The 18549-nt window shown below is 45.7% G+C and overlaps 1 protein-coding gene across 8 annotated transcripts in view; it reads left to right on the top strand.

Moving 5' to 3' along the window:
- The window catches only part of LOC139763049 (ras-GEF domain-containing family member 1B-like), a 731513-nt gene that overhangs the window by 85510 nt on the left and 627454 nt on the right, over window positions 1–18549 (top strand). The window contains exon 1 of one of the 8 annotated variants that reach the window (XM_071688615.1): window positions 9958–9992. The exons of 5 other annotated variants lie outside the window; for them this stretch is intronic. The gene's annotated coding sequence lies outside the window, so the exon portion shown is untranslated. Of the gene's footprint in view, window positions 1–9957; window positions 9993–18549 lie in introns of those variants that run through there. 2 more of the 8 variants (XM_071688614.1, XM_071688616.1) reach the window with 2 other exon arrangements.

The following is an 18549-nucleotide window of genomic DNA, read 5'->3' as shown; positions in this document are numbered from 1 at the left end:
ATACTTACACATCAGCATACAAAAAAAAAAAAAAAATAGATTTTTATAGATTTTGGGTTGAATCTAATTCCATCTATCACGTGATATAAGTCATGTAATTCATATTAAGATATTTATTTGTTTTATGTTCTGTGTTTGTGCGTTTTTTTATTTTGTTGTTGTTGTTGTTCAGGATGTAATTTCAGCAGAGCGCCAAGCCTTGTGAGTTCAGGCTTGTGTTTATGCTGTGACGTAGCTGTTTTTGCTAATATTAGCCTGTGTTCATGCTCTGGCGTAGCAGTGTTTGCTAATATTAGCCTGTGTTTATGCTCTGGCGTAGCTGTGTTTGCTAATATTAGCCTGTGTTCATGCTCTGGCGTAGCAGTGTTTGCTAATATTAGCCTGTGTTTATGCTCTGGCGTAGCTGTGTTTGCTAATGTTAGCCCCGTCTCTACGCTGCAACGTAGCTGTACTTGCTAATGTTACCCGCCAGTGACTACGTAGCAACAGAGGCGCTACTTTTAGCAGGTAGCAGCGGGTCAGGTCAGGCCACAGTGGGGAAGGGGAGGGGGGAGGGTGGGAGGGGGAGGAGGGGAGTAAATCTGCGTCTTCCCCCTCCCCCTTTCCCCTTCTCCCCCGTGGGCTGAGTTAGGTTAGGTTAAATCCAGTCTGTTGCTGTTTGAGGTCAATAACCCTCTCTCTCTCTCTCTCTCTCTCTCTCTCTCTCTCTCTCTCTCTCTCTCTCTCTCTCTCTCTCTCTCTCTAGGGAGGTTGGGTTTCTCTCCCCTTGTGTGTGTGTGTGGGGAGGGTGTCGGGGGTGAGGAGGGGGGAGTTGTGGGGTGGGGTTTTGTTTTGTACCGTCGTGCATGAGGGAGGTCATGACCGCCGAGGCTTTCTAGGTTCATTCCTTAGCTCATCGTGGCTCGGGGACGTTTGGTGGCCGCGGCGCACAAGGGGAGACGCCCCAGACTCACTCTCGCTCACTCACTCACTCACCAGTTTACTCACGCACTCACTTGTTTGATGGTTATTCATATCACACGAGGGGGGGGGTCTTTAGAAAGTCGTGGCCTGTTCTGAATGGGGGAGAGAGAGAGAGAGAGAGAGAGGATGCGGGAGCTGTGGGGGAATGGGGACAAATGATGATCATATAGAGGTGATGGGTATGGAAATGGGACAGACGCGCGCGGGTGTTATGGAAAAGGAAGCGGTGAGGCTTCTGAGCATAGAGGGAAAGAGGTGTTGGAGGGAAAGATATGGGAATGGGACGTGTGCATGTGGGATTACACGTGGGACAGATGTGTGTGAGGAGGAGGAGGAGGGTCAGGTGTGGGACAGATGTGTAGTAAGGGTGGGACGGGTTTAGACAGGTGTGGGACGGGTGTGTAAGGCAGGAACAGGTGTGTGTGTGTGTGTGTGTGTGTGTGTGTGTGTGTGTGTGTGTGTGTGTGGACGGGCTGGTGCATGGGGGGGGAGGGAGGTGGGGTGCTGCTAGGAATCGCTCGATATATACGACAGACTCGGGGAGCTTGTTACCTCCCAGGCCGGGCCGCTCCCCAGACGCCACCCCAGCGTTCCTCCCCACCCCAGCCTGGTCGCCAGGCTCCTCCCCAGCGTTCCTCCCCACCCTCAGCCCGGCGTGAAGGTGGGGAGGTAACATGTCATCTCCCTAACCTTACATATCTCCACCATCATAACCACGTCATCACAACTCCAACCTTAGCTATAACCCTCACAACCTTTTTAAAACAGGTATGGTTTAACAGGTCTTAACAACCCATTCCTGCACAGTCCTTAGGTAACAACCCGACCTCTACAACCCTCTCGTAACAACCCTTGCTTGATAACCATTCCTAAACAACTTTTTATATAACCAGACCATTACTCAAGCAGTTCTATCTTTAAAAAAATTATAACACCGTGTCAACCCAAGTTAACAGTTCCACTTTAACAACCCAACCTTAACAACCTTCCTTTAACAACCATCACCCAAATGCTCCTAGGTACAACACCTCAACTGCCCCCTAACCATACCTTAACAAGCCTCCTTAACAACCTCACCTTAACCCATACCTTAAACAACCCCACCTTAACAACCCTACCTTAACAACCACAACCTAACAACCCACACAGCATCACTGGGGGGGGGGGGGGGAGGTTTCCAGCCCCTGGTACCAGACAAGTAACCAGGGCGACCAACTTATTTTTTCCCTCCCACAAACGTATTTTTTTTTCCCAGCATGACGCGTATTGTGCGTATTTTTCCCCCCCCGTCCCGTTTTCTTTTTTTTTACTCTTTCTCTCTTGGAGATAATTGGATGGGTTGCCTGGTGTGGCGCTGAGGGCGCTGTAAGGAAGCCTGGATATGTTTTTTTCCCTCTCTCCCACGGCTGAGAGAGAGAGAGAGAGAGAGAGAGAGAGAGAGAGTCGTAACTCAACCCAGTTATAAACGTCGATAAATGATGTATTATTTCGATGTTTTATCATTGCGTCATTCATCTCCCCTCCCCTCACACCTACCCCCATGCCGTTTTCTTTCCCGCGCTTGTAAATGTATCTGTCTGGTGTGTGTCGCCTAATCTGTCTTACACACACACACACACACACACACACACACACACACACACAGTGCACTTATTAATCTCACTCTCTCTACTTTAGTACCACTTAGATCACTTATTTGCCACCTCGTGCACTTACGTCACCACTTTTCGTCCCCCGCGCCTCGTGTTCTTTACATAGAAAACGCCTTGTGTCTACTTTTAGCCGGGGCGTTATTTCCCGCGTGGCTTTATATAAATGAAATAGAGCTATTCTCAACCTTTGTCGTTATTTATATAAATATCACACCAGAGTTAGTTATTCCTGACTCAAGGTCTCTCTCTCTCTCTCTCTCTCTCTCTCTCTCTCTCTCTCTCTCTCTCTCTCTCTCTCTCTCTCTCTCTCACAATGATAAGAAAAAGATATATATATACGTGGGGTGCAGGGTTAAAGTATGAAGCGGAAAATGCTGTTTATATTCTACCTCCAAATCATCGTAATGCACTCTGTATGTTAAGAAAACACACACACACACACACACACACACACACACACACACCTCAGTGAGAGAGAGAGAGAGAGAGAGAGAGAGAGAGAGAGAGAGAGAGAGAGAGAGAGAGAGAGAGAGAGAGAGAGAGACTCCCGTTTTGTACACAAGATCTGATATGTAATTTGTGTGTGTGTGTAAAAGTGATACTCCATTTTCTTTGCTCTAGGATAATGTCCCGTTTTCTAGATGTTCATGACATTGTTTTGGATGTATTTTACAAGTTTGTTTTCGTGTTAGTGACACTCCATGTTCTATAATGTGGATTCCCCAACATCTTGTTTTTGGTCACAGGGGTTAGTGTCTTCCCGTTTTCTATGGATTGACCATATACAGTATAACACTGTAGTGACACGTTAATGGCATCTCGTTTTCTCTTGCACGAATTCTTTTTTCTTGTTTCAGTAAAACATTTTCTCGCACGTCATTTTCTTCCCTTAGCAATAAGTGACACTCCATTTTCTTTTATTGTGTACGTGTCGTCATTTTCAATCACTTTTAGCAACATCCCGTTTTTTTTGTGTAGAGGTGTCAGTTTAGCATTGCGGGTCATAATCGCTATGGGTGGCGTCTCCTTATCTCTGTATTGTTGTTCGACCATACGAGCCTGCACCCGTCTGTGGTTGACACTGTCACAAACCGCAGTCCATTTTCTATGATAAGGCTTCGACCTTGACCCTTGCGTAAGTTGGGTAGGCAAACGAAATGCCTAACAGAGAATGATGTAATTTAATTCATTTTTGACGTAAATGTGTTGTTAACTGCATTTTTTTGTCTTTTTTTACATTAAATATGACGTTTTGACCAATGTTATTTACAGTGACTGTCGTAAAGATGAACGTAAGATATCAAATGTCATTTACAGAGGTCACTATCAGAATTTTTTTTTTTTTACATTTACGGTGGATGACAAGTATTTTTTTTTACATTTACATTTACACTACGACCTTTTTTTTACATTTACAGTGGATGATTTTTTTTTTACATTTACACCACGACCTCTTTTTTTTACATTTACAGTGGATGACAAGTATCTTTTCTTTTTTTACATTTACATTTACACTTCATTTTGATTCCCAGCAGTAACAGAAGCTTTGCCTGACACGACTCATCTCATCGATTTACAAATACTCTTTTACAACAGCTGCATTTACAGCGGCACGAGGGTAACGCAGCGTCCCCATTAACACGTCACGTACAATCACATCTGCGCGTAAATTATAATGGGGAAAATATGGACACAGTGCAGACCCCTCTGTTCTCTCGCATTCCCCCCCCCCCATTTATTTGTTACGTTACTCCCTTCATTTACTCACTTTATTTGTTATTTCACTTACCCCCTTTATTTGTTACTCCCTGGACTGCCTTTATTTGTTACTCCCTTTACCCCTCTTATTTGTTACATCCTTTCTTTATCCCCGTTTATTTGTTATTTCATATACCCCTTTGTTTGCTACTCCCTTTACCCCCTTAGCTTACCCCTTAGTTATTTCCTTATCCCCTTAGTTCACTCTTTAGTTATTCTCCTACACCCCCTTCGTTAACCATTTACTTATGCCCTCACCCCTTTATCTTTGATTGCTCCCATTTATTTTGGTCTAATTACTTTTTGCATCATATTTTGTTTTCTCTATCCATTTTCTATTCATCGTGGTGCCAGCTGCCTTTTATTTTATTTTTTTTTTTACATCCCATTTTCTCTCTCTAGCCCCACACCCCCCTTTTACACGTCTCTCACAAACTCCACAACAGCTCCCCCAACAACAACAACAACAACAACAACAACAACAACAACACTTGTAGGAATTGTGGGTCAAATGTACCTTCCCTCCTGGTTGTTGGTCTTCGTTTCAGTTATCTCTTTATTTACATTTACCTCATTTATTGATTATTTTTTTTTTCACTGTTCCTTGTTCCTTCCCCTCTCCTTCCTTTCAGTCACCCCTCTCCGCTCCCCTCTCCACGTTCCTCTTACGTTCTTCCGCCCCCGCCCCCCTTCCCACCCCACCCCCTGTACGTTTTCGTTACACCCCAAGTGGCGTATTCCCATTTTCTGTTTTTCTTACACATACACAACCCGTATTCTATCCTCTCTCGTATCATCTCTCCCTCTCCCTACATAATGATTTTTTCTTTATGTTCTCATGATTTATTCCCCGTTTTCTTTTGTGTGTGTGTGTGTGTGTGTGTGTGTGTGTGTGTGTGTGTGTGTGTTCCTCCCTTCTCCCCATCTTCTCTCTGCGTCAATATTGACATTACACAGAATACGGGGGAGGGGATGACGAGTCTTGCATGTGAGCATTAGCCCTTTCCTCCATTTTCTATGACAGAAATCGGGATGTGTACCTCTTATTTCAGGGTTCACTTGAAGACTTTTTTCTCTCTCTCCACCTGTCTTAGGATTGGGTTAGAACGTAACCCTTGCGGGTGGTGGGTTAGGTGTGTGTCTTGTCAGGGCGAGAATGAATCACCTAATTGGCTGTTAGTCGGCGTAGAGAATTGATCATTAATATTGTTATCATTATCAATTTATCATTATACACACACACACACACACACACACACACACAGACATTCAATCTTCGACAGTTTAGATCAATACGAAAAGATTTCTCTGTAATTAGAATTCTTGATGAACAATTATCTTCGTATACTTGTTTCTCTGCGTGTGTTGGAGCGTTATCTCTCTCTCTCTCTCTCTCTCTCTCTCTCTCTCTCTCTCTCTCTCTCTCTCTCTCTCTCTCTCTTATCTATCTATCTATCTATCTGTCTTCAAGGATGAATACATATCATTACCATTGGTTCGTTTCGTACACCCAATGGTTGTTTGCTGTCGCGCGCGCGCGCGCGCATAACCCCCCCCCCCACCCTGGTGCTCAAGTTTGACCTCATTTCGTCTTTACGAGCGTGGTCCCGGGCCTCGTATTTTGTCTTTGTGGGTTAACTCGGGACCATAGTGGCGGTAATTGCCTCGCTGGCCAAGGGCTCGTCAACTTTATGCGCCGTGTTGGTATAGGCCTCTGTTCCGGCCCGCTTAACTGGCCCAACCTATTGTTGTATATTGTGTATCATGTGAGAGAGAGAGAGAGAGAGAGAGAGAGAGAGAGAGAGAGAGAGAGAGAGAGAGAGAGCACACACACATAGTATACACCCGTCCCTCGTCTGCATCGTAAATAATTCATATCCCGTTTTCTGTTAGGAAAAAAATGGGAATCAGGGAGACTAAATTGATTTTGTAGATTTTGACATGACTCTTATGAGAGTTTGATTTTTTGGGTGAGAAGGATCCGTCGTTGTTACTCATTGGATTATATATTTTTACTTGGATTAGTAGTAGTAGTAGTAGTAGTAGTAGAAGTAGTAATAGCAGCAGTGGTAGTAGTAGTAATAGTAGCAGTAGTAGTAATAATAGTAGTAGTAATAGTAGTAATAGCAGTAGTAATAGTAATAGAAGTAGTAATAGTAGTAATAGTAGTAGTAATGTTAGTAGTAGTAGAAGTAGTAATAGCAGCAGTGGTAGTAGTAGTCATGGTAGCAGTAGTAGTAATAATAGTAGTAGTGATAGTAGTAATAGCAGTAGTAATAGTAATAGAAGTAGTAATAGTAGTAATAGTAGTAGTAATGCTAGTAGTAGTAGATGTAGTAATAGCAGCCGTAGTATAGCAGTAGTACAGCAGTAGTAGTAGTAGTAGTAGTAGTAGTAGAAGTAGTAGTAGTAGTAGTAGTAGCAGTAGTAGTACTAATAATAGTAGTAGTAGCAGTAGTAGTAGTAGTAGTAGTAGTAGTAGTAGTAGTAGCAGTAGTAGTACTAATAATAGTAGTAGTAGCAGTAGTAGTAGTAGTAGTAGTAGTAGTAGTAGTAGTAGTAGCAGTAGTAGTACTAATAATAGTAGTAGTAGCAGTAGTAGTAGTAGTAGTAGTAGTAGTAGTAGTAGCAGTAGTAGTACTAATAATAGTAGTAGTAGCAGTAGTAGTAGTAGTAGTAGTAGTAGTAGTAGTAGCAGTAGTAGTACTAATAATAGTAGTAGTAGCAGTAGTAGTAGTAGTAGTAGTAGTAGTAGTAGTAGTAGCAGTAGTAGTACTAATAATAGTAGTAGTAGCAGTAGTAGTAGTAGTAGTAGTAGTAGTAGTAGTAGTAGTAGTAGTACTAATAATAATAGTAGTAGTAGCAGTAGTAGTAGTAATAGTAATAATAGTAATATGAAGTATAATTCTGAGACTCATTTCAAGACATTACGACACTTCAAAACACTTGAGAGAAACACTTAATAAACACACCAAGTGTGATACACAGACCGGTGGTGGTGGTGGAGGGGGACGGTAATTACGTCAGATGTTTGCCGCTCGTATTTTTCAAATCGTTATTAAATTCACATTGTGATTGTTTTTACTTCATCTGAATGTGTATCTTATTACTGAACATGACAGATAGATAGATGGGCTTCTTGTATATATATATATATATATATATATATATATATATATATATATATATATATATATATATATATATATATATGTATATATATATATATATATATAAATATTAGGAGAGGATTACAGTCAAGCACGTGATGAGGTATATTGGTATGAGTCCACCGGGGGAAAATGAAACGCGATAAGTTCCCAAGTGCACTTTCGTGTAATGATCACATCATCATCAGGGGAGATACAGGAAAGAAATATAGCATTGAGCGTTACGCGTTAGCCTTGCCTCTCTCTCTCTCTCTCTCTCTCTCTCTCTCTCTCTCTCTCTCTCTCTCTCTCTCTCTCTCTCTCTCTCTCTTATAAATCTAAAGGGTTGGGCCAGTAATTCTCTCCCTGCGCCCCATTATGTAGCTGTGAAAATATGACCCCATTTGAATTTTACATCTCTCTCGGTGATGCCTGTATTACTGTACTGCGACTCATTTGACTGAGGGCTACAGTGTCTCCCTGTAACTGTATAAGGTGGCAGACCACCCCACTGTATAAGGTGGCAGAACCACCCTACTGTATAAGGTGGCAGGACCACCCCACTGTATAAGGTGGCAGGACCACGACACTGTAACTGTATAAGGTGGTGTGTGTGTGTGTGTGTGTGTGTGTGTGTGTGTGTGTGTGTGTGTGGGCTACCCTCCTCTTCATTTCGATTGTCTTGTTGCTAGAGAACCTGGGTGAGGGGTGGACCCCTGGCTGGACATGAGTCAACCCTTCCTCATTCCTGCCTGGCCACCCTCACACATTTCCCCTCCCCCTCCCCTCACTCACTCCCCCTCCCTTACTCTCCCCTCCACCCTCTCTGACAGCCTCCCTCACTTATTCCCTCTCCCCTACGCTCCCCTCCGCTCTCTCTCTCTGGAAGACTCCTCCCCTCATGCAAACCTCTTCCTCCCCTCCCTCCACTTCCCCGTCTGGAAATACCCCTTCCCCTCCCCTTCCCCCCATCTCATGTCTCTCCCCTCCCTCGCTCCCCAGACCGACTGTTTTACTCCCCACTCCATACGACACTAATCCCTCCCCCATACTCTCCCCGGAGCTCTCACTCTCTCACTCTCTCTCTCCCTTTGCAACGACGTTTGTGTATGTATGTGTGTGTGTGTGTGTGTGTGTGTGTGTGTGTGTGTGTGTGTGTGTGTGTGTGTGTGTGCTGGGGAGGGGAGAGAGAGGGGAGAGGGGAGTGGCCGCCTGGCTCCCCTCTCCTCCCCACCCGTCGTTCAATACCTTGGCCACTACGCACCCCTCCAGCCACGTGCTGCGCCTCGCGTTCGGACTCGTGCGCCGGCGGCTTCGTCCAGCGATTCCAGGCGCTGGAAGAGGGGAGGGGGAGGGGAGGGGAGGGGAGGGGATATTGGGGGTATGTGGCGTGGAGGGGAGGGGGGGTAGGGAGAAGAAGAAGGAGTACGGGGTGGGGGTGTTAGGTTCAACGGGGGGTTGGGTGGGGGGGTGGTTTGGTTGGGGTTGGTTGGTTGGTTGGGTTGGAGGTGGGTGGTGGTGGGGGGGGGTGGGGGTGGCTGGCTGGACTTTATTGGGGGGGGTGAGGGGGGGGGTTGGTGTGTTCCTCCCTGTCTCTCTCTCTCGTTGGCTATGAAATCGTGGGTTCGAAACCCATATTCAACCGAACTTGTTGTCATGGATGTGTGTGTGTGTGTGTGTGTGTGTGTGTGTGTGTGTGTGTGTGTAGGGCGATCGATCCCGGGCCTGACCAGAGGGAACGGAAGGGACCACCGTCATGCAGGTCGGGATCCGGTGTGAGGTCCGTGGTGGGCCCGGGGTTGGTCACTGGTGGGTGGGCCTTCTGCGGCAGGTGCCGAGAGAGAGAGAGAGAGAGAGAGAGAGAGAGAGAGAGAGAGAGAGAGAGAGAGAGAGAGAATGTATTTTACAGACGTGTATATATATATATATATATATATATATATATATATATATATATATATATATATATATATATATATATATATGCTTGATGGTATGAATGTGTTTATATGAGTGTTTGTGGTCTGTTTGCATACAGTATATGTGTTTTTATAAACGTGTATGGTTGTGTATATGTGCTTGTGTTTATATTTGTTTGTCTTTATGTGTGTGTGTGTGTGTGTGTGTGTGTGTTACAATGCATGCGCATGTTAGTGCATGCCTGTCTGTATCTGAGCTTATGTGCATGAACATCTGCCGTACACTCTCTCTATCTCTCTCTCACACACACACACACACACACACACACACACACACACACCCAGCACATACACCTACACTCACACACACAAACAGACGTACACTCGGGACTGGAGGGAGGGGGGGGGGTGGGGGGCGGGGGTGGCTGGTGGGGTGGGGGGGGGCGGCAGAGGTGCGACAGCCGCTGCTCACACTCGCACAGTGTGAGTCTAGGGAGAGCGCACTCCGTACCTCGCGCCGTCCCTCAGTGTTGCCCGAAGCTCGGCTGGGGGTAGACGCTTCCGTACTCCCTCTCCCCCCCAACCCCCCCTTCTTGCGTGGTCCCCCCCCCCAACCCTGGTACCAGCTGGACTACGTCTCTCAAGTCTCTCTCACACACCTCCCCCCCCCGCAGGTGGTGATAGGGGGGGGGCGAATAGTGCCACCTATCTTTGTCTAACACACACACACACACACACACACACACACACACACACACAGCTGGTTCTGTGTGTGTGTGTGTGTGTGTTTGTGTGTATTTTGCGTTACGTCGACTGGTGTGTTCGTGCGCGCGTGTGTGCGTGTGTGTGTGTGTGTGTGTATGTGTTCGTGTGTGATTAAGACACACGTGTTTTATTACCTTAAGCTAGGCGGACGGAGGCTCACAATAGCGGTGTCAGTGCAAGCGCGCACACACGCACAAGCACAGGCACACACACACAAGCACAAGCACAAGCACAGACAAGAGTGGCTGGAAAATCTTTAACGTTGAATAGTTGATCTGCTTGTATACTGCACGTACGTACGTGCGTGCGTGCGTGCGTGCGTGTCCACTTGTGGTCGTGCATAGCTGTGCTTGCCCCGGATGGACGACACCCCCCACCCCCCCTCCCTGTGGGACACGGGCGTCCCCGTGTGTGAGGGGGTTAATACGAGTGACGGGGAAGGGGCAAGCAAGCAAGCAAGCAAGCAAGCGGGCAAGCAGGGCCCCAGTGGAATGCAATGTGAACAAGGGGGGCTCCCGCACTACATCTTCGTCGTGTGATGTCTCTGTACTGCCCAAGTCTCTCTCTCTCTCTCTCTCTCTCTCTCTCTCTCTCTCTCTCTCTCTCTCTCTCTCTCTCTCTCCCCATCACAACCGCGTCATGTGAAATGTGTTTCTAATTATAACCCCGCCCCACGCACAGGCACCTACAAATAAACACGTGAGGTACAGGAATGCACAGGTGTTGTTTTTCAATATTTATGCACAAGTGCGCCGAACAGTGCATGACGCAGAGTGTACTGGACTCCGTGTGCATGACGCAGAGTGTACTGGACTCCGTGTGCATGACGCACAGTGTACTGGACTCCATGTGCATGACGCAGAGTGTATTGGACTCCGTGTGCATGACGCAGAGTGTACTGGACTCCATGTGCATGACGCAGTGTACTGGACTCCATGTGCATGACGCAGAGTGTACTGGACTCCGTGTGCATGACGCAGACTGTATTGGACTCCGTGTGCATGACGCAGACTGTATTGGACTCCATGTGCATGACGCATAGCGCCCTGGAGAGGTATACAAGTGATATGCAGTGTCTTGGAACGATGTGCATATGAAGTTCAGTGCCCTGGAAAGATGTATATATAGGAGACATATAGTGCTATGTAGAAGACATATAGTGCTATATAGAAGACATATAGTGTCCTGGAAAGATATATAGAAGACATATAGTGCCCTAGAACGATATATAGAAGACAGTTAGTGCCCTGGAAAGATATATAGAAAACATATAGTGCCCTGGGATGATATATAGAAAACATATAGTGCCCTGGGATGATATATAGAGAACATATAGTGCCTTGGGATGATATATAGAAAACATATAGTGCCCTGGGATGATATATAGAAAACATATAGTGCCCTGGAAGATAGACAGAGTACAAGCATTGTTCTGGAGTTTAGAAACGCATCTATTTCGAAGTCCACAATGTATTGATCTTCCTTTGATCAGCTGGAACGAGAGAAATATGAATAGAGGGACAGTAGTGTTAGATGCCATCTGTGTTGTGGGAGTGTTAGATGCCATCTGTGTTGTGGGAGTGTTAGATGCCATCTGTGTTGTGGGAGTGTTAGATGCCATCTGTGTTGTGGGAGTGTTAGATGCCATCTGTGTTGTGGGAGTGTTAGATGCCATCTGTGTTGTGGGAGTGTTAGATGCCATCTGTGTTGTGGGAGTGTCAATGACAAGGTGTCATTTACCGGGTGACACCAGTGACAAAGGTGTCATATACATGCCTAAGTGTCAAGGCAGGGGCAGTACTAGGATCCTGTCATTCGTCTTTTTACAGAGAGAGAGAGAGAGAGAGAGAGAGAGAGAGAGAGAGAGAGAGAGAGAGAGAGAGTTGAAATTGAATTAGATTGAATTGAAGAAAGAAAGAAAGAAAGTGTTACTTCTCTTCTTGACCTGTAGGTTGCGCGTCGTGTCGCACAGCAACACTGCCACCGTCCTGTGAAGGAACTCCCTGTGTTGCGTGTCGTGTCAGTAGAAGGGAGGGGAGGGGGGTAGGGTAGTGTGTTGCGTGCAGGTGGTGCAGAACCACATATTGCATGACGGGTTTACCCCGGCGTCGCCGCGCAACACCTGAAGCATGTTGTCTTGCGCCCTCCTCTGCAACACCCTGCATGTTGTGTTGAAGACCCCTGCAACACCCTGTATGTTGTGTTGAGGACCCGTGCAACACCCAACATGTTCTATTGACGTCCCTGCAACACCCAACATGTATTGAGGACCCTGCAACACCCAACATGTTGTGTTGAGGACCCTGCAACACCCAACATGTTGTATTGAGAACCCTGCAACACCCAACATGTTGTGTTGACGCCCCTGCAACACCCAACATGTTGTATTGACGCCCCTGCAACACCCAACATGTTGTATTGACGCCCCTGCAACACCCAGCATGTTGTATTGGCGCCCCTGCAACACCCAGCATGTTGTATTGAGGCCCCTGCAACACCCAACATGTTTTATTGAGCCCCTGCAACACCCAACATGTATTGACGCCCCTGCAACACCCAACATGTTGTATTGAGGCCCCTGCAACACCCAGCATGTTGTATTGACGCCTCTGCAACACCCAACATGTTTTATTGAGGCCCCTGCAACACCCAGCATGTTGTATTGACGCCTCTGCAACACCCAACATGTTGTATTAAGCCTCTGCAACACCCAACATATCTTGAGTTCCATAGTGCACTCAGAGTGTTGCCTTGAACGTCCATCAACACAAGTCGTAATGTGTTGAGCTACAGTATAGTGTTGCCTCACCTCTGGCCACACGTGCAAGTGTTGATATTTTCTGTTTATGAGTTGCCTGGTGAGTGTTGATAACGGTATGAGGAAGTGTGAGTGTATTGATGTGTCAGTGTATGGAGAAGTGTGAGTGTATTGATGTGTCAGTGTATGAGAAAGTATGAGTGTAGTGATGTGTCAGTGTATGAGGAAGTATGATTGTATTGATGTGTCAGTGTATGAGGAAGTGTGTGTGTATTGATGTGTCAGTGTATGAGGAAGTGTGAGTGTATTGATGTGTCAATGTATGAGGAAGTGTAAGTGTGTTGATGTGTCAGTGTATGAGGAAGTGTGAGTGTATTGATGTGTCTGTGTATGAGGAAGTGTGAGTGTATTGATGTGTCAATGTATGAGGAAGTGTAAGTGTGTTGATGTGTCAGTGTATGAGGAAGTATGAGTGTATTGATGTGTCAGTGTATGAGGAAGTGTGAGTGTATTGATGTGTCAATGTATGAGGAAGTGTGAGTGTACTGATGTGCTTAGTGTATGAAGAAGTGTGAGTGTATTGATGTGTCAGTGTATGAGGAAGTGTGAGTGTACTGATGTGCTTAGTGTATGAAGAAGTGTGAGTGTATTGATGTGTCAATGTATGAGGAAGTGTGAGTGTACTGATGTGCTTAGTGTGTGAAGAAGTGTGAGTGTATTGATGTGTCAATGTATGAGGAAGTGTGAGTGTATTGATGCACTTAGTGTATGAGGAAGTGTGAGTGTATTGATGTTCTTAGTGTATGAGGAAGAGTATGAATATATTTTCAAGAGTACGTCTTTGCAAGCATTTCATCTCAACAACCACACCTTCGTTGCAAAGACGCGCCCCCTAGACTCGCTTCCCTCATAGGCCATTGCAAGGTGGTCACAACCATCTTATATATATATATATATATATATATATATATATATATATATATATATATATATATATATATATATATATATATTATCCCTGGGGATAGGGGAGAAAGAATACTTCCCACGCATTCCCTGCGTGTCGTAGAAGGCGACTAAAAGGGGAGGGAGCGGGGGGGCTGGAAATCCTCCTCCCCTCCCATTTTACTTTTTCCAAAACAAGGAACAGAGAAGGGGGCCAAGTGAGGATGTTCCCTCTGAGGCTCAGTCCTCTGTTCTTAACGCTACCTCGCTAACGCGGGAAATGGCGAATATGTATGAAATACATATCAGTTGTTGTTTGCGTCCATTTAGTAAACGGACACACAAATACGTTCATTCCCAGCTGTACAAGATCCATGTGAACAACACGTACGTAATACAACATTTGCACGTTCCGTATTTCACAACCACTTCCATCATGTGTGTGGAATACATGGGGTTGTACCACCAGGCTCGATATAATCTCATGTGGCAAGTGGAGATGTGGAGAGGTTGTGATATTCAGGGTTGTTGATGCCTGGGTGATACACACACACACACACACACACACACACACACACACACACACACACACACACCGTGTGTGTGGGGGGGGGAGAGAAGGGGTTGTATTTATAGATGTGGTTGTGTATTTTTGGCTCGTGGTTATAGGTTGCGTTGAAGGAAGGGGATGGGTCAAGGGTTAGGGGTGGGGGGAGGGGGGGATCCTCACGTCCTGTGTTGGGGGGGGGGGGGGTTGTGTTTGTGTTGTTGTGGGTGTTCGGTGGCGTGTTGTGGAGTGGGTTTGGGGTGGTTGATGGAGTGGGTCTAGGTTTAGTGTGGAGTGGGGTGATGTGGCGATTTGATTTCTTGCATATTGGGAAATGGGCGTGCGTATCGCCAGGCATACAGAGGTGTGGGCGTGTGTATACAGCCAAGGCATTCAGAGGTGTGGGCGTGTGTAGAGCCAGGTATACAGAGGCGTGGGCGTGTGTATATAGCTAAGCATATAGAGATGTGGGCGTGTGTGTGTGTGTGTGCAGCCAAGCATACAGAGGCGTGGTCGTCTTTTAAAGGGGGCGTGTGACGCGGTGGGCGTGTACGTGGCCGGGGGGGGGAGGCGTGGCTCAGGACGTAGGAGGCGTGTCAAGAAGGCAACACAGAGGGGCGTGGAGTGGATGGGGGGGGGGGGGGAGAATATCTGGGTCTTTGATGTTTGCTTTGCCTGGGAGATGTGCCACCCCCCCTCCCCCCCCACGAACGTGATGGAATAGAACGCCTCTCTCTCTCTCTCTCTCTCTCTCTCTCTCTCTCTCTCTCTCTCTCTCTCTCTCTCTCTCTCATTGCCAAGACTTCGTCCCACCCCCCCACCTCCCCCCTTCCCTCCACCAGTCGGCCCTGGGAATGAAGTCAGCTAATTGCCGAACTGCCTGGTTAAGTTGGGGGCCCGCATTCCGCGGGGGGGGGGGGGCTAAGTGTGGCCTGGGGAGAGAGAGAGAGAGAGAGAGAGAGAGAGAGAGAGAGAGAGAGAGAGAGATCAGTCAGCATCTCCCCGATTCCCCTACATTATCCACCCCATTCCTGCGATGTCAGCTACCTCCCCAACCTCCCCAGAAAAATCCCCACCCCCAAAAGATCCCCCCACACAACCCCCCATTTTTTTTATTTTTTTATTTAATGATTAAGAAATGGGAGAGCAGGTATGGTGTGAGGGTAGCCCGCTGGACGATAGCTGTGGTTCACAACTTGTATCGTCCACCACGCTGGCCTGAAGATTATCCTAAATCCTCCATTTTTTTTTGTGAGAGGGGGGGGGGGGAAGGAGGTCTGTGAGAGATGGCATAGTATGGGACCGGTTCCATTCCGGCTGTGTTTATCGTTTCCCGTCACTCCTAGGGGGCGTCTCAGTCACTGGTCTGGGGGTTCTTGACGTCATACAGTGGTGCTGACCTTGAGGGCAGGCCGCCTGGTGGGGCAATGAGCTGACCCCAAATTGGGGGTCAGGGCTGTTAGCCACCCGATGAAGTACTGGCCATTATCTATATCTATTTCTAATTCTCTGTCTACTTGATTTCTCACGTCTTTCTCATTTCTCTTCTTTATGACACATATATATTTTTTTTTTCAAAACTGTTTTCTTCCCTCTTCTCGTTTTTTTAGGTTTACTCCCTCGTCCTAGTTTCCCTCTCCCCATTTTCTCTCCCCTGCCGTTCGTCTTCCCCATCTACCCCCCCCCCCCCCCTACACGGGGGCGGCGGGGGAGCTGGCTACTCCCGCACAGTTTACGACTTTGACCAAGGTTAAGGAGACTTTGAATCACTTCAATCTTCCTTTTCTCTCTCTCTCCCTCGAAAGAAATTTAGAGACGCTTTATTTCCTCCTAATACAGGAGGAGAGGTTTTGTCACGTGCTGACCAGACCATATACTGGAGATAGTAGCGATATATATATATATATATATATATATATATATATATATATATATATATATATATATATATATATATACCTCGCAAACGCGGGAGACAGCGACAAAGTCTAAAAAAAAAAAAAAAAAAAAAAAAAAAATATATATATATATATATATATATATATGAGTCCACTGGGGAAATGAAACACGATAAGCTCCCAAGTGCACATTCGTGTGATAATCACATTATTATTATTATTATTATTATTATTATTATTATTATTATTATGGACGGAAGACAGTAGGAGGGGACAATCAGCTCTCGCCTTGGGCTTCGAACCCTACGCATTTTACCCTAAGTTCCATCACCCACGACACGTGACCCACTGTTTGTACGTGGACGTCCGTCAGGTGGCACCCCACCCCCCCTTTTTTTTTTCCCCTTATCCATAACACACACAGGTTACATGATGATAGAAAACGTCAAACAGGTCCCCACCCCCCTAACCCGCAGAGCGTAAATAGGTCGTTAGATATAGTTAATTAAATCGAATGCATCAAATTTTTACTCACTGAATTGGCCAAAATGATATGTCTTAGAAACCCGCTTCTAAGAAACCTGTGAGGTATCAGCGAACGTGTTTTCTAGTGAGGTGCATATTGAAACCGGAGGTTTTAGGTAAGAGAACCTGCTATCTAGGATCTAGAAGACTGTGAAGTAAGATATTTCAAGTTATATTTGGTGGTGGGAAGTGCCCAACCCGCCTCCCGGATTCCGTCGTGGTTTTGAATATATATTGAAATACTTGTTGAATTCCACGCACGTGTTGCTGTATCCCTCTCAATTTATGATGTAGTGATGTATTTTTTTATATTGTATGCGTTTATATATATATATATATATATATATATATATATATATATATATATATATATATATATATATATATATATATGCAATTTCTGGGGCGTACTTAACGAGTGGCGATAGTTCGGTAGTTAGCAGATTAACGAACAGGTATGAAACACGTGTTTCATGGTTTTGAACGAGGCAGGTGTTTAATGCAGGTGTGATGTGATTCGTCTCGATTAACGGTCGTTAGGTACCATAATTACACGGGGGGGAGGGGAGGTGGGGGGGTGTTCGAGCGTCGTCTGGCGTGGAACTAAACGACTCCATTTTGGGGGGGGGGGTCGTTCGTGCGTGTCGTCCGCTTGATTCGTTCGTGTCTTTGAGTGTCTTTCGTTAATTGGCTTCTGTCTTGAGCATTATATTGCCCCAAACAGTTGTTAGGAGATAGTTTGCCGGTGGACGTTTACGGCATTAATGACCCCCCCCCCCCCCACGTAAGGTAGTTGATAGGCTCTAAGAGGAAACGACCATTCAACTCTGTCGTTAGGGATAATACGAAATGAATATTCATATGCACGAAATGAATATTCATATGCGCGAAATGAATATTCATATGCACGAAATGAATATTCATATGCACGAAGTGAATATTCATATGCACGAAATGAATATTCATAAGCACGAAATGAAGATTCATATGCACGAAATGAATATTCATAAGCACGAAATTAATATTAATATGCACGAAATGAATATTCATGTGCACGAAATGAATATTTATATGCACGAAATGAATATTCATATGCACGAAATGAATATTCATATGGTCGAAATGAATATTCATATGCACGAAATGAATATTCATATTTTTTTTTATTGGGGGGAGGTTATAGAAAACTGTTGTATTAAGAGACAGAGACGGACGGGAAAAGGTTGTGATGAAGAAGGTTGTAAATAAGACCTCGTTGTTGTTGTTGTTGTTGTTGTTGTTGTTGTTGTAGTAGTAGGGTTCCCCTGGTGAGTTGTGGAACTGGTAGTTAAGGAGGGGACCGAACAGCCTTGTTTGCAACGGGTTATCTGGCGATGTCCGGGTTGGTGGTGTGTCTGGTCACACATAATGGGTCGTAGTCCTTGATTAACGATTCTGCTACGTCACAACACTTGTGTGTGTGTGTGTGTGTGTGTGTGTGTGTGTGTGTGTGTGTGTGTATAAACATTATATAAACCAGAAATGTTTTCAAAATGGCCGTCAATGATTTAGCACTTCAGTATGGCAGAACACGACAGACATGTTGCTCATCAACTGACTTTGTGTATATTCATTGAACGCGCTCAGAGGTGAATGCTATTGGTCCTCTGTCGTCCAATCGCCTGTCGAGG

The sequence above is a fragment of the Panulirus ornatus genome, chromosome 46, assembly GCF_036320965.1.
Source record: "Panulirus ornatus isolate Po-2019 chromosome 46, ASM3632096v1, whole genome shotgun sequence".
NCBI classification, from domain to species: Eukaryota; Metazoa; Arthropoda; class Malacostraca; order Decapoda; family Palinuridae; genus Panulirus; species Panulirus ornatus.
Note: the sequence above shows the minus strand (reverse complement) of the source record. Positions and strands in the feature narration are given on the sequence as shown.